This window comes from Protopterus annectens, chromosome 9.part0, assembly GCF_019279795.1.
Source record: "Protopterus annectens isolate FY-2018-M chromosome 9.part0, PAN1.0, whole genome shotgun sequence".
Lineage (NCBI taxonomy): Eukaryota > Metazoa > Chordata > Ceratodontiformes > Protopteridae > Protopterus > Protopterus annectens.
The window spans coordinates 1,640,072,512-1,640,083,477 of NC_056743.1; positions in this window are offsets into that span (position 1 = coordinate 1,640,072,512).

Consider the following 10,966-nt stretch of genomic DNA (forward strand, 5'->3'; position numbering starts at 1 on the left):
TAGTATACATAGTTAGAGGGGTGTGGAGGGCACAACCCCACACATTGGGGGTATGGGGGTATAGCCCCCAACCTAGTTAGCTTTTATATTTATGAATATCATTTCAATGAAAGCTAACAACATAAACCAAAAGTAGGTGGGGGCCTACTCCCCTCACCACCCCCCCCAATGTTGGGGGCTGTGCCTGCCACCCCCCCAACTATATCTACTAACTCCAGGATTGTACTACAATGGGGAAAAGGGCATATATATTTTATTTGCCCCACAGTACTTACATTCAGTGAATTGTGATTCTGTTAAATGAGTTTTCAGTGATTTGAACATTCAGCGATTTGGTGTGAATGGTTTGAAATTTAGTGAAATGTGTTTTCAGTGAATGAAAGTAGACCCTATATAATATATAATATATATATATATATATATATATATATATATATATATATATATATAAACATCCTGGGTAATATAATCATTTTAATTTTGCACATGGGGTCAGGGTGTCACTCAAAAGCAAAAAAAAAAAAAAAAAAAAAAAAAAAACATTCATTCCATTTTTAATAAGAAGTAGCTTCTCTTCCATTATTTTTCAAAGTTTTTATTAATCATCTTACTCACATCTTGATAGATTTTTATTCCTAAATATTTTAGTTCTTTTCCTTTCCAATTATATTTATATTTAGCCTTAAACTTATTATCTAGTGTTGATTTAACAGTAAAGTTTCAGTTTTGTTCATATTAAAATTCAGCACCGATTATTCTTGAATTTTTTTAATTTCCTCATCTATTTCTTCACTCAAATAACTTATAACTTATACAGTTAGCAAAATATCATCTGCAAAAAAGTTGCATTTCATAGGATCATAAGAGGTTACTAGGCTAACAGCCTCAGGGTCCTTACAAGCCTAGCCAAATTCAACCTGTGATCCTAAGGGTGTCTGGTTCAAACAGATACTAAAGTCAGCACCTAATTGCCCCTGTGCAAAAGGGACACAGGTAGAAGCCCTGGACTGAATTTCCAGTTACCCATCCAATCATCCAAACTGCACTTAAATAGGACCAGTGAGGGGTTTAGTTCAACATGAATAGGAAGCTTGTTCCAAAGGTGGGACAACCTCTGTAAGACAAATCTGTCTCTCCAGCAAGTTCTGTTGATGTTACATACCAAGTTAAGGTCCTTTGAGTGAGTAACTTGTATGCCATTTGACTTGCAAATGTGCAGGATTTCCATTGCAGTTGGGTCAGAGACTGCTCTATGTGCAAGGCACAGGTCACCTCTACGGAGACTGTACGACACAGAATAAAGTGACAGTGATTTCATTCTGTCCACATAGAACAGATCTTGAACACCCTGAATTTTCTTTGTAAGGAACCTTTGTGGTCTCTCCAATTGCTGCAGGTGTTTGGAAAGGAACAGACCATAGAGAGTGTTTGGTCTGATGAGGGAATAGTACAGGCGGGTTATAACCTCATTTGTTTCTGCAGGCAATACCCTTACTTATGAGATGAGCAATATAAAATTTACAATCTCTATTAATTAAAAGTCCATTAATTTTTCCATTGCGTCTTTTCATATTAGCTAAGGGTTTAATAACTAATGCAAATAGTATAGGGAATGAGGGACACCCCTGTTGTGTGCTTTTGTTTAAAGGGAATCTTTGAGAAATGTAAAATCCAATTTTAACATACGTTTTGTAGTCTATATACAGGTTTTCTTAATATTCCAATAAACTGTTCTGGAAATGCAAACACTTCTAAAGTTTTAAACAAATAGTTCCAATCTACAGAATCAAAACCTCTGTCAATATCTAAGCTAATTAGGACCATTTTTTGTTAATTCCTTTTGCTGATCTAAGACAGTTACTATCCTTGTTATATTATCATACATTAATCTATTGACTATTTATCCTGTTTGAGCTTTATTAATTAATCTACTATATCTCTTAATTTCATGGTGAAAATGGAAATAAATATTTTATAGTCTATATTTAATAATGAAATAAGTCTATACGAAGATACTAACCTATTATCCTTTCTTGTTTAAGTAGAGGTGAAATTACAAAAAAATCCATAAGGGTGGAATTATTTTGTCACGCTAAATTATGAAACCAAAAATGAACACAAACTGCTACAAAATTCATGGTCAAACTGGAGAAAGGAAAGTCCGAGCAACAATTTATTTAATAAAATTTATTCCACAAGAGCTGAAGCGCTTTTGTTTTAAGTAATCTAAAACTTCTTCAGATACCTTAAGGGTGGAATTATTTTGTCACTCTGAATTATCCTGAAAATGTCATTCAGTCATTTTAAAATATTTAATGGAAACAGACTATATAATTCTATATTTAAATGATCTAACCCTGCAACTTTCTCATTTTTACCTTTTTAAAGCTTCCTTAACTTCTATCAGGGTAATAGGTTTATTTTTCTGAGATATTTGTTGGTTAAACATCCGCATGGATTTTTTTTTAATATTTAGCATTTCCTCTACATCTGAAATAAGTTTATTAGTGTAAGGATTTCTGATATTATTGATTTATGCCTTTTTGCTTAACATTTAACATTTTATTTCTATTGGCTAATCTATGTAGATATTTGAAGTCATTACATAACTATGCAATTTTATTTTTTTCTAAAGCTATCTCCAATTTATGCATTAAAACTGTTGTTATTTTGACATTTTTTTCAATTATTTCAGTATTATCTAATTTCTTTGTTCGTTGTTCAGATCTCACTTTGTGTATTTCATTTTGTACGTTTAACAACTCTTTATCCAATTCTTTCATGTTATTACTAGCCCATATTCTCATTCTATCTTTAAAGGGGCACTATGCCGTTATTTTTTGCTTGAGCAGTTTGTTTACATTTTAGCACTGTTTAAGTCACATGATCACCCAGAGGCAAGGTTTTCAAACTGCCTTCTTACCATACTGCAGGTCAGATTACACAAACTCTCAGCAGGGGTGGCTTTCTTAGAGGAAGTGTGAAAAGGTTGCATTTCAAGTATGTCCTTTTCTGTTTACCTTCCCCCATCTATGGCAATTAGATTAGCTGGAATCACTGCATTTCACTCAGCTAGATAACCTGTCTTGTCACACTCAGAACTGTTGCCTCTTTAGCACTGAATTGCTATGTACTTTATTTACTATGTACTTGTTTTGATAAACTAAGTCTAATAATTATTCAGGCCTAGGCAGTAGTATTTCGGTTTCATGTTTGTTACTATAAATCTTTTTTCATGCACTGGCAATTATTTGACTCATGGCTTGCTGTTGGTGTTGCCTGTATTCATTTAGCTGCACTTTTATAATCAAACACATTTTTCCTCATTTTACAGCACAATATTGCTTTGGCCAGTTGTGCTTGCAATAAAAACTGTCCAGTATCTAACAATCTAACATGCTTATGTGTATATATATATATATATATATATATATATATATATATATATATATATATAAATATATATATTATATATATATATATATATATATATATATATATATATATATATATATATATATATATTCCCCGTTTATCTCCCGACGGTCATCTTTGAAATGCAATCTAAGCACTGTTCTAAAGGTTTTTTTTTCTCATTAGCTCTTGCTGTATGTTATCCTTCAGACATCATAGCATCACTATTTCTAGTATTCAGATTGCATTACCATGGTTTTCTTTTTTTCACTTTGTTTCTACCACTTATTGTGCTTCAATGTTTTGAGCTTGTACACCTTTGTTGAAGGCTTGACTGAAGTGCAGTTAGTTTACACTCTTTAGCATTTCACAGCTGAGGCAAATGCAGTATATGCTTTTTATCATATACTTTTTATTACCACTTCTAGCATACTACCACGGTGCATTTTTTTATAACACATTAAAAATTTCATGCTTTGACCAAATTCTCATGCTCTTGGTCATCCTATATCTTGAATGGTTATAGTCGCTTTTTCTGTATGCATGTGCATATGTATGTATGGATGTATGTATGTAACACTCTGTCTTTGCATTCTTGTGGTTATAATAAAATTGCCTCTACCTGTTTTACTCACTGGTTTGAAATTCAAGCATTCATGAATATCTATACCTTCTTTATATATTCTGCATATCTCATAATGCATGTCTTTTTATTTACAATACAGATGCAGTGCACATTCCTGCTTTACAAGTGCACTGAAAGGTTACTAGTCTACTGTAATTTTGTTGGTTTCTCTAAGGGGCCCCTGCTGTGTCTCAGATTGTGTGCTCACCAGTCTACTTTCCCAGTCTCACTCTTGTTTATATATCTATATATATTTTTATATATATATATATATATATAAAGGCCGTTTCCCTTAGCTTTCCCCTATTAACCTGGTGAACTTGGGCTAGGCTAATAGCCCTGGTGCATTTACAAGCCTAGCCCATAGGATTACCCTGGCAGTGTGCCACCCGACCTGAGTTTCCAGTGCCTTTGTCAAGTAGAGTCACTGGAGTAATCCCCAGTGTGAATTTTCTATTTCACATTCACTCATCAAGATTTCTCTTGAAGAGGGCCAGTCAGGTGCTCTGTTTGACATGTATGGGAAGTCTGTTACAGTGCATGGGCAGTCTCTGGGTTATGAACCTGTCCCTCCAGCATGTTTTGTTGACTGTGGTTATGAGGTTGAGGTCTCTGGAGCATATGGTGTGGAAGGATTGAGATTTCTTTAGATGTAACATTTCTAACAGAGCCCGCTGGGTTAGACATGGCTTTGTAAATCAAGCAGAGATTGCTTGTAAGTAGCCAATATGAGACAGAGAATAGTTTGGAGTTTTTTGAGTCTGGCCAATATAGGACAAGTATTTAAGGCCTGGGATCCTCTTTGTGAGTTACTTTTGCAGCCTCTGCAGTTGTTGCAGGTGTCTAGTGAGATACATGCCAAATGGGGCATTGTACTTAATGACTGGCCTATTGAGTGAAGAGTATAGGGAAACAATCACCTCCTTCTTCCTGGATGCAAAACCCTTAGTATTGCCCATCTTGTCTCAATCCTTATAAATAGGTCAGTCCAGGAATCCCATAGTCCCTTTCTTTGGAAACAATCACACATTATCAATCTATACAAAATAGGAAATTCAACAGACATCACTAACCTTAGACCTAAAGTGATCTTAGGTTCATGTGAGAATAGTAGGCTAATTGCCATGAAGTCAGAATCAGACTGTGTACTCTGTGTTTATGAGGTGAAGAAAGTAACTATCAGGCTAAACCTACCATCTCTGAAATACTGGAAAAACATGGCTTCCTTACCTACCGTAGTACTAACACTGCACCTCTAACCCTTATAGATACTGTTAGCAAAAAAAGAGATGACGACCAACTAGTATCATCCTTATTTCTTTGTCTAAAGCCTTCAACACAATTTGTCACAACTAACTTATACTTCAAATGTCCACATTAGGTCTATCGCAGAGCAGCCTTCTATGGTTCAAGAGCTATTTGTCCAATAGGTATCAGTCTGTAAAATTGCACTCTACCCTCTATCCATACCTCCCAGTCACCACCTGTGTACCACAAGGCTCTATCCTTATTCTCCTTCTGTTTAACACACCAGCACCCTCCAGTGATACACAACTGGCTTCCCTAATATAACACACTGATGACTTCACACTCATATGTTTATCAGGTTGGATAACTTGGCACACCTCCAAAAAATTATTTAGGAAGCTGTAACAGACACTGGAAAATGGCTTTGTAACTCAAAACTCATGCTCAACTAGCCTCAAATACTAAGGTTTTCCCCAGAGCTCTCTTATTAAAAACAGCATTTAAAATCCTCAATAAAACACCATCTGATGTCACTTCTAATAGCAAATAATGAGGAAGGATAGTGTATGATTATAAGTAATACTGATTAATAATAATAGTGATAATAATACTAATAGTAATGATAAAAGTGGATGATGATGACTAAGTTTGCAGGTGATTGCAAGCTAGGAGCAGCCAGTGAATCCTTGAATGACTTGGCCCTCCTGCAGGGGCTGGTCTCAAATAAATAACTTGTGTCAAAACTTATGGTCTAAAACTAAATACCAAAAAATGCATTACTGTATCTTTTGGAAAGTCACCTAAACCTGGGAAATGACACACTGACAATAGGTCGCTAAGACTTGACCCAGTTGTGAGGAAAAACCTTTCTGTTCACAAACCAGTCAAATCTGCAGGGCATGGTCTATAGTTATACCATGAAGGTTATTAAGCGGCAATTCCTCCATGTGTTTGTGTAAAAGGTGAAATATTATCCAAATTAGACTTGCATTCTAGCACTAGTCAACCGTAAACTAGTATTAAGTGCAATCCCTGGGAATACTTGAGCGACAACGCCAACCCCCGTACGTGCAATGAACAGCGATGAAACGCTATCCGATTGAGACCTTTATCTCAGATATTCTTGGGTGCACTGACCAATACTTTTAAAAAACGCTAACCTTTGCTCGTGCGATGGTCAAACGTTCATCGCACATCACTTGCTAACCACAACCAGTACTATATTCATTTAAAATAAAAGGAAAACTATAGTAGGACTTGCGTGTACTGGTGAGACATATTCTAACAACGCCAACCCTTGCACGTGTGATGATAAGCGTTTAGCGCACATCACCTATTAACCATTTTCCAGCATTATATGCATCTATATAAGGGGATGATAATATTAAGGACCCTATGCTTAAACAGTGAGTGTGCGATAACTGTATAAGGAAGGGTGAAATATAGCTGGTCCTAAGGGAACACAACATATAGCTATCTGGTTCTCACTGAGAGTGCTAGGCACACAATAACCGAAAACGCCTACCTTTGTATGCATTTGTGCTAGCATTTCCTGATCGTAACCAGCTCTAAATGTTACTTCATTGCTGTTTATAGGTACAGTTTACTGAAATTACACCTAGCCCATGTCGTGCTGCCCTTTACAGGATGTAGATTGTTTGTTTTCCCTTGATTGCTTTATTGTATCTTACCTTGCCCGACAGCATTTGTGCACCTAGTTCTTTGAGATATTGTGGAATTTACTACAGTGTGCCAAGGATCATCTCAACTGCTTACTAAGGTGCATTTAAATAGTGTGGTTGTTTGAATGTATGTTGACAACACTACTGTATACTTGTGGTTAACTGTTCTACAACAATGTTTGCTTAAAAGTATGCTGAACATGCTATTCTGAATACTTGTGTTAAACTGTTCTATTGCAGAGTATATGCGATTATGTATCAATGTGTTTCTGTTACTGTTTAACTAAGTGCAATTTCTCTTTCTGTATTCTCCCCTCTTCTCCATCTTTCTAATCCCTGACCTTCTCTCTGACTACACCTGACTCAGAGGCCTACCCCTAACCTTTCAACAGAACAAGCCATAATTCGTTCACCCCCTTATGGGAAAAGGACTAAGCTCTTCATAGAAGAACTTATGAAAGTATGTATAATTGCTGCTAAACCTTGTACCATTAAAGTTGTATTATTCCTACTAAGTGTTCGATACACTCCCTTGCTAGGAAACCCAGCAGCTATACACTAATTTCACCCTGTATTCTCCAATATCAGCCCACCTCTAGACCACCTTCCATCACTCTCCCCCTTAACATAATCTAGCCTAGGGATCTTCCCCGGTGAATTCTCAGGTGCACTTCACCTTTTGTCCACTAGGTGGCACCCTCACCATACTCTTCCCAAGTTTCTATATCTTTTAATTTACTCCCTAGTATTCCACACAGGTTTTTAACTTCCCCTTTTCCTTTCTCCCTCTGCCTTCTGTAAACACCCTGCTGGTAACAAATCCCCTGACCCTTGCACTTACCTTCTCCACTCCATAGTTCACTGATAGGTTCTCGCTCTTTCTGCCTTCCTTGGCTCTTCCTGCTCCGTTCGCCCTACGGGCTCACTCTGGTCCCCTACCCTACCCCCAATTCCCACCCACCCCCAGTACCTCTACATATATATCTCAATAGTCCCGCCCACTTCACTCCCAACCAATCACATACCATAACTCTGTCTACACCCACTTCCCTACCCCACCCATTCAAACATTACTCATCCTCCCAGAAAGCCCTACCTTACCAATTACAACCATTCTTGCAAGTCTACACCCACTACCAAACCCCACCTACATTATTCATTACTCCATACCACCCTCCTATAATTAATCAAAGACATACCTAGTTACTGTACTTAAAACCCCACAGCATCTATAAGTTCACTGCAAACAACATAGCAAATCCTAACTGTTCATCTACACCTGTTGCATTTTCAAAAACTACCTTTGCAAATGTTGCCAAAACCCATACCCTCCTCTAGTTTACTACTATTTCTCCTCAGTATAGTCTACATTTACTACCTCACCCAGCCCATATATATTAACCACTCAGAAGTCTTTCACATAACAATACATCTCAACTCACCTCATGCAAAAACACACACAATTTCTCCCCATCTTTACCCTATAAAAAGCCATCTACTTTTTACCTATAAACTTATCAACACTCAAAAACCCCACACCCCTATAGCACCTAACAATTCTTTCACCAACATAATAACAACCAACCCAAACTCAAAATAACCCTATATCTACTAACCACTCTACTATCAGGTGATATTCACCCCAATCCAGGCCCCTCCACCTCATCCACCATAGATAAATCTATACTATTCACCTCCCTAAACTCCCAAAGCATAGTAAACAAAGTGCCAAACCTTCATGCTTGGCTTACACATAATAAACCAGATATCCTATCTATCTCAGAAACTTGGCTAAAGCCCCACATAAAAGACCATGAAATAATACCACTAAACTATTAAATCATCAGAAAAGACAGATCCCACAAAAAAGGAGGTGGTGTAGCTCTAATATACTCATCCTCCTTGACAGTCACTCCTTATAACAAAACCATACCTAATTTCAATAATGCCAAACTACTCCTATCACTACTTCAAATCAATAAAAACAAACACATATGTATAGCTTCCCTCTACATCCCTCCTGGAGATAACATTACCACATTTGAGAATATCCTATTCTGGCTCTCCACTAACATCAATAATGAAATCATAATTTTGGGTGACACAAATATCAACTGGTCCTCCATCCAATCCTCCACAAACCCACTTAATATCAACCTCTATAACTTCTCACAGCTTATTAACAACATAACTTGCCCCTCAAAAAACCCTTCAAATGGTAGCATTCTAGACTGGATTTTAGTCTACCACCCCCACTACTTCTCTGATAGCGGCACACTACCAGACTCCCTTAGTGATCACCTACCCATCTTCACATATCGTCTCCCCACTTCTATACGGAAATCACATAACTACATTACCACCCGCAACCTCAAAAACTTTAACCCAATAACTTTCTCTGACTCCCTAAAAGTAACTGACTGGAACATTCTAAAAACTTTACCTCTAGATAACGCTGTGGACCACTTCAACACAACCTTTTTAAACCTCCTAGACCACTATGCTCCTCTAAGGACTAAAAGAATTAAACTAAAAACCTCCCCATGGCTAACTAAAATCACACTCACAACCATGCGACAGAGACAAACTCTGGGCACTTTACCGGAAACATAAATCTCCACTAATTCATAATGAATTCAGGACACTTAGAAACCAAGTAAAAAAGCTTGTTATCACTGATAGACAAAACTACTTCTTCACCCTCCAAAATACTAATAAAACAAATCCTCAGAAATTCTGGAAAGGAATATCTAGCCTAATCAATCCTGGCAGGACAGTCAACTCCAGTCCAGATCCAAATGACACTGACATGGACTTGGCTACTCAATTCAACTCTTTTTTCATTGACTCTATTTCTAAATTAACCTCCTCTTTCTCCAACACTACCACATCCTCAACTTCTCCCCATCCTCCTCTACTAACACTTTTCCCCCCACTCCCAATACCACCCTCATTTCCTCTACTATTCCATCACCCTCCAACTCCCCACCTTTCTCACTAAAACCTATCCCCACATCAACCAGCAAAAAACTTCTCCAGAAACTAAAGCCATGCTCCAATGCCTGAGACAACATTCCTTCATACTTTTTTAGCATATCTGCAGAAGCCATTGCCTACCCTATCAGTATTCTAATTAACTGATCTATCCAAGAAAGCATAGTACCACAAATTTGGAAAAAAGCCTTCATCATACCTTTGCATAAAGGGGGCAATAATAGTACTTCAAACTTCCATCCCATAGCTATCCTGTCCCCCATCTCTAAACTCCTAGAAAAGTGTATCCATATACAGCTCCTACCTTACCTCTTAGACAATCACCTAATGACTCCAACCCAACATGGTTTTAGACCTGGTCATAGCACCATGACAGCCCTCCTTTCCTTCTCAGAAACCATTAATAAAGCACAGGACTCTGGCAACATTGTTTCTACCCTGCTACTGGATCTCTCAAAGGCCTTTGACACTATTTCTCACAAACTACTTTTAACTAAACTTTCCCAACTTAACTTATCACCTTCCTCACTGAATTGGTTCTCTAGTTATTTATCTAACAGATTTCAAGCAGTCAAATGGAAAAAAGCCACCTCCTCATTCCTTAATGCCCCTACAGGAGTCCCCCAAGGTTCCATATTAGGTCCTCTTCTGTTTAATATATTCATAAATGACTTCCACAATTCCATCCCATTTTCCAATATTATTCAATACGCAGATGATTCAACTATTATCTGCTCAGCCACAACTCTCCCAGTACTCCAAAAACTTACACAAGACGCATTCTCAATCACTGAACAATGGATGAAAGCAAACCACCTAGCTCTCAATGCCTCTAAAACCAAATTAATGATATTTACCCCTTCTAAACGCAACACTCTCAACACCAACTCCTTCTCTATTACCAGCAACAACAACTCATCCTTGGAACTGCTGTCAGAAACCAAGTTACTTGGGGTACAAATTGATGATCAACTCAAATTCAACTCCCACATACAACTTAATA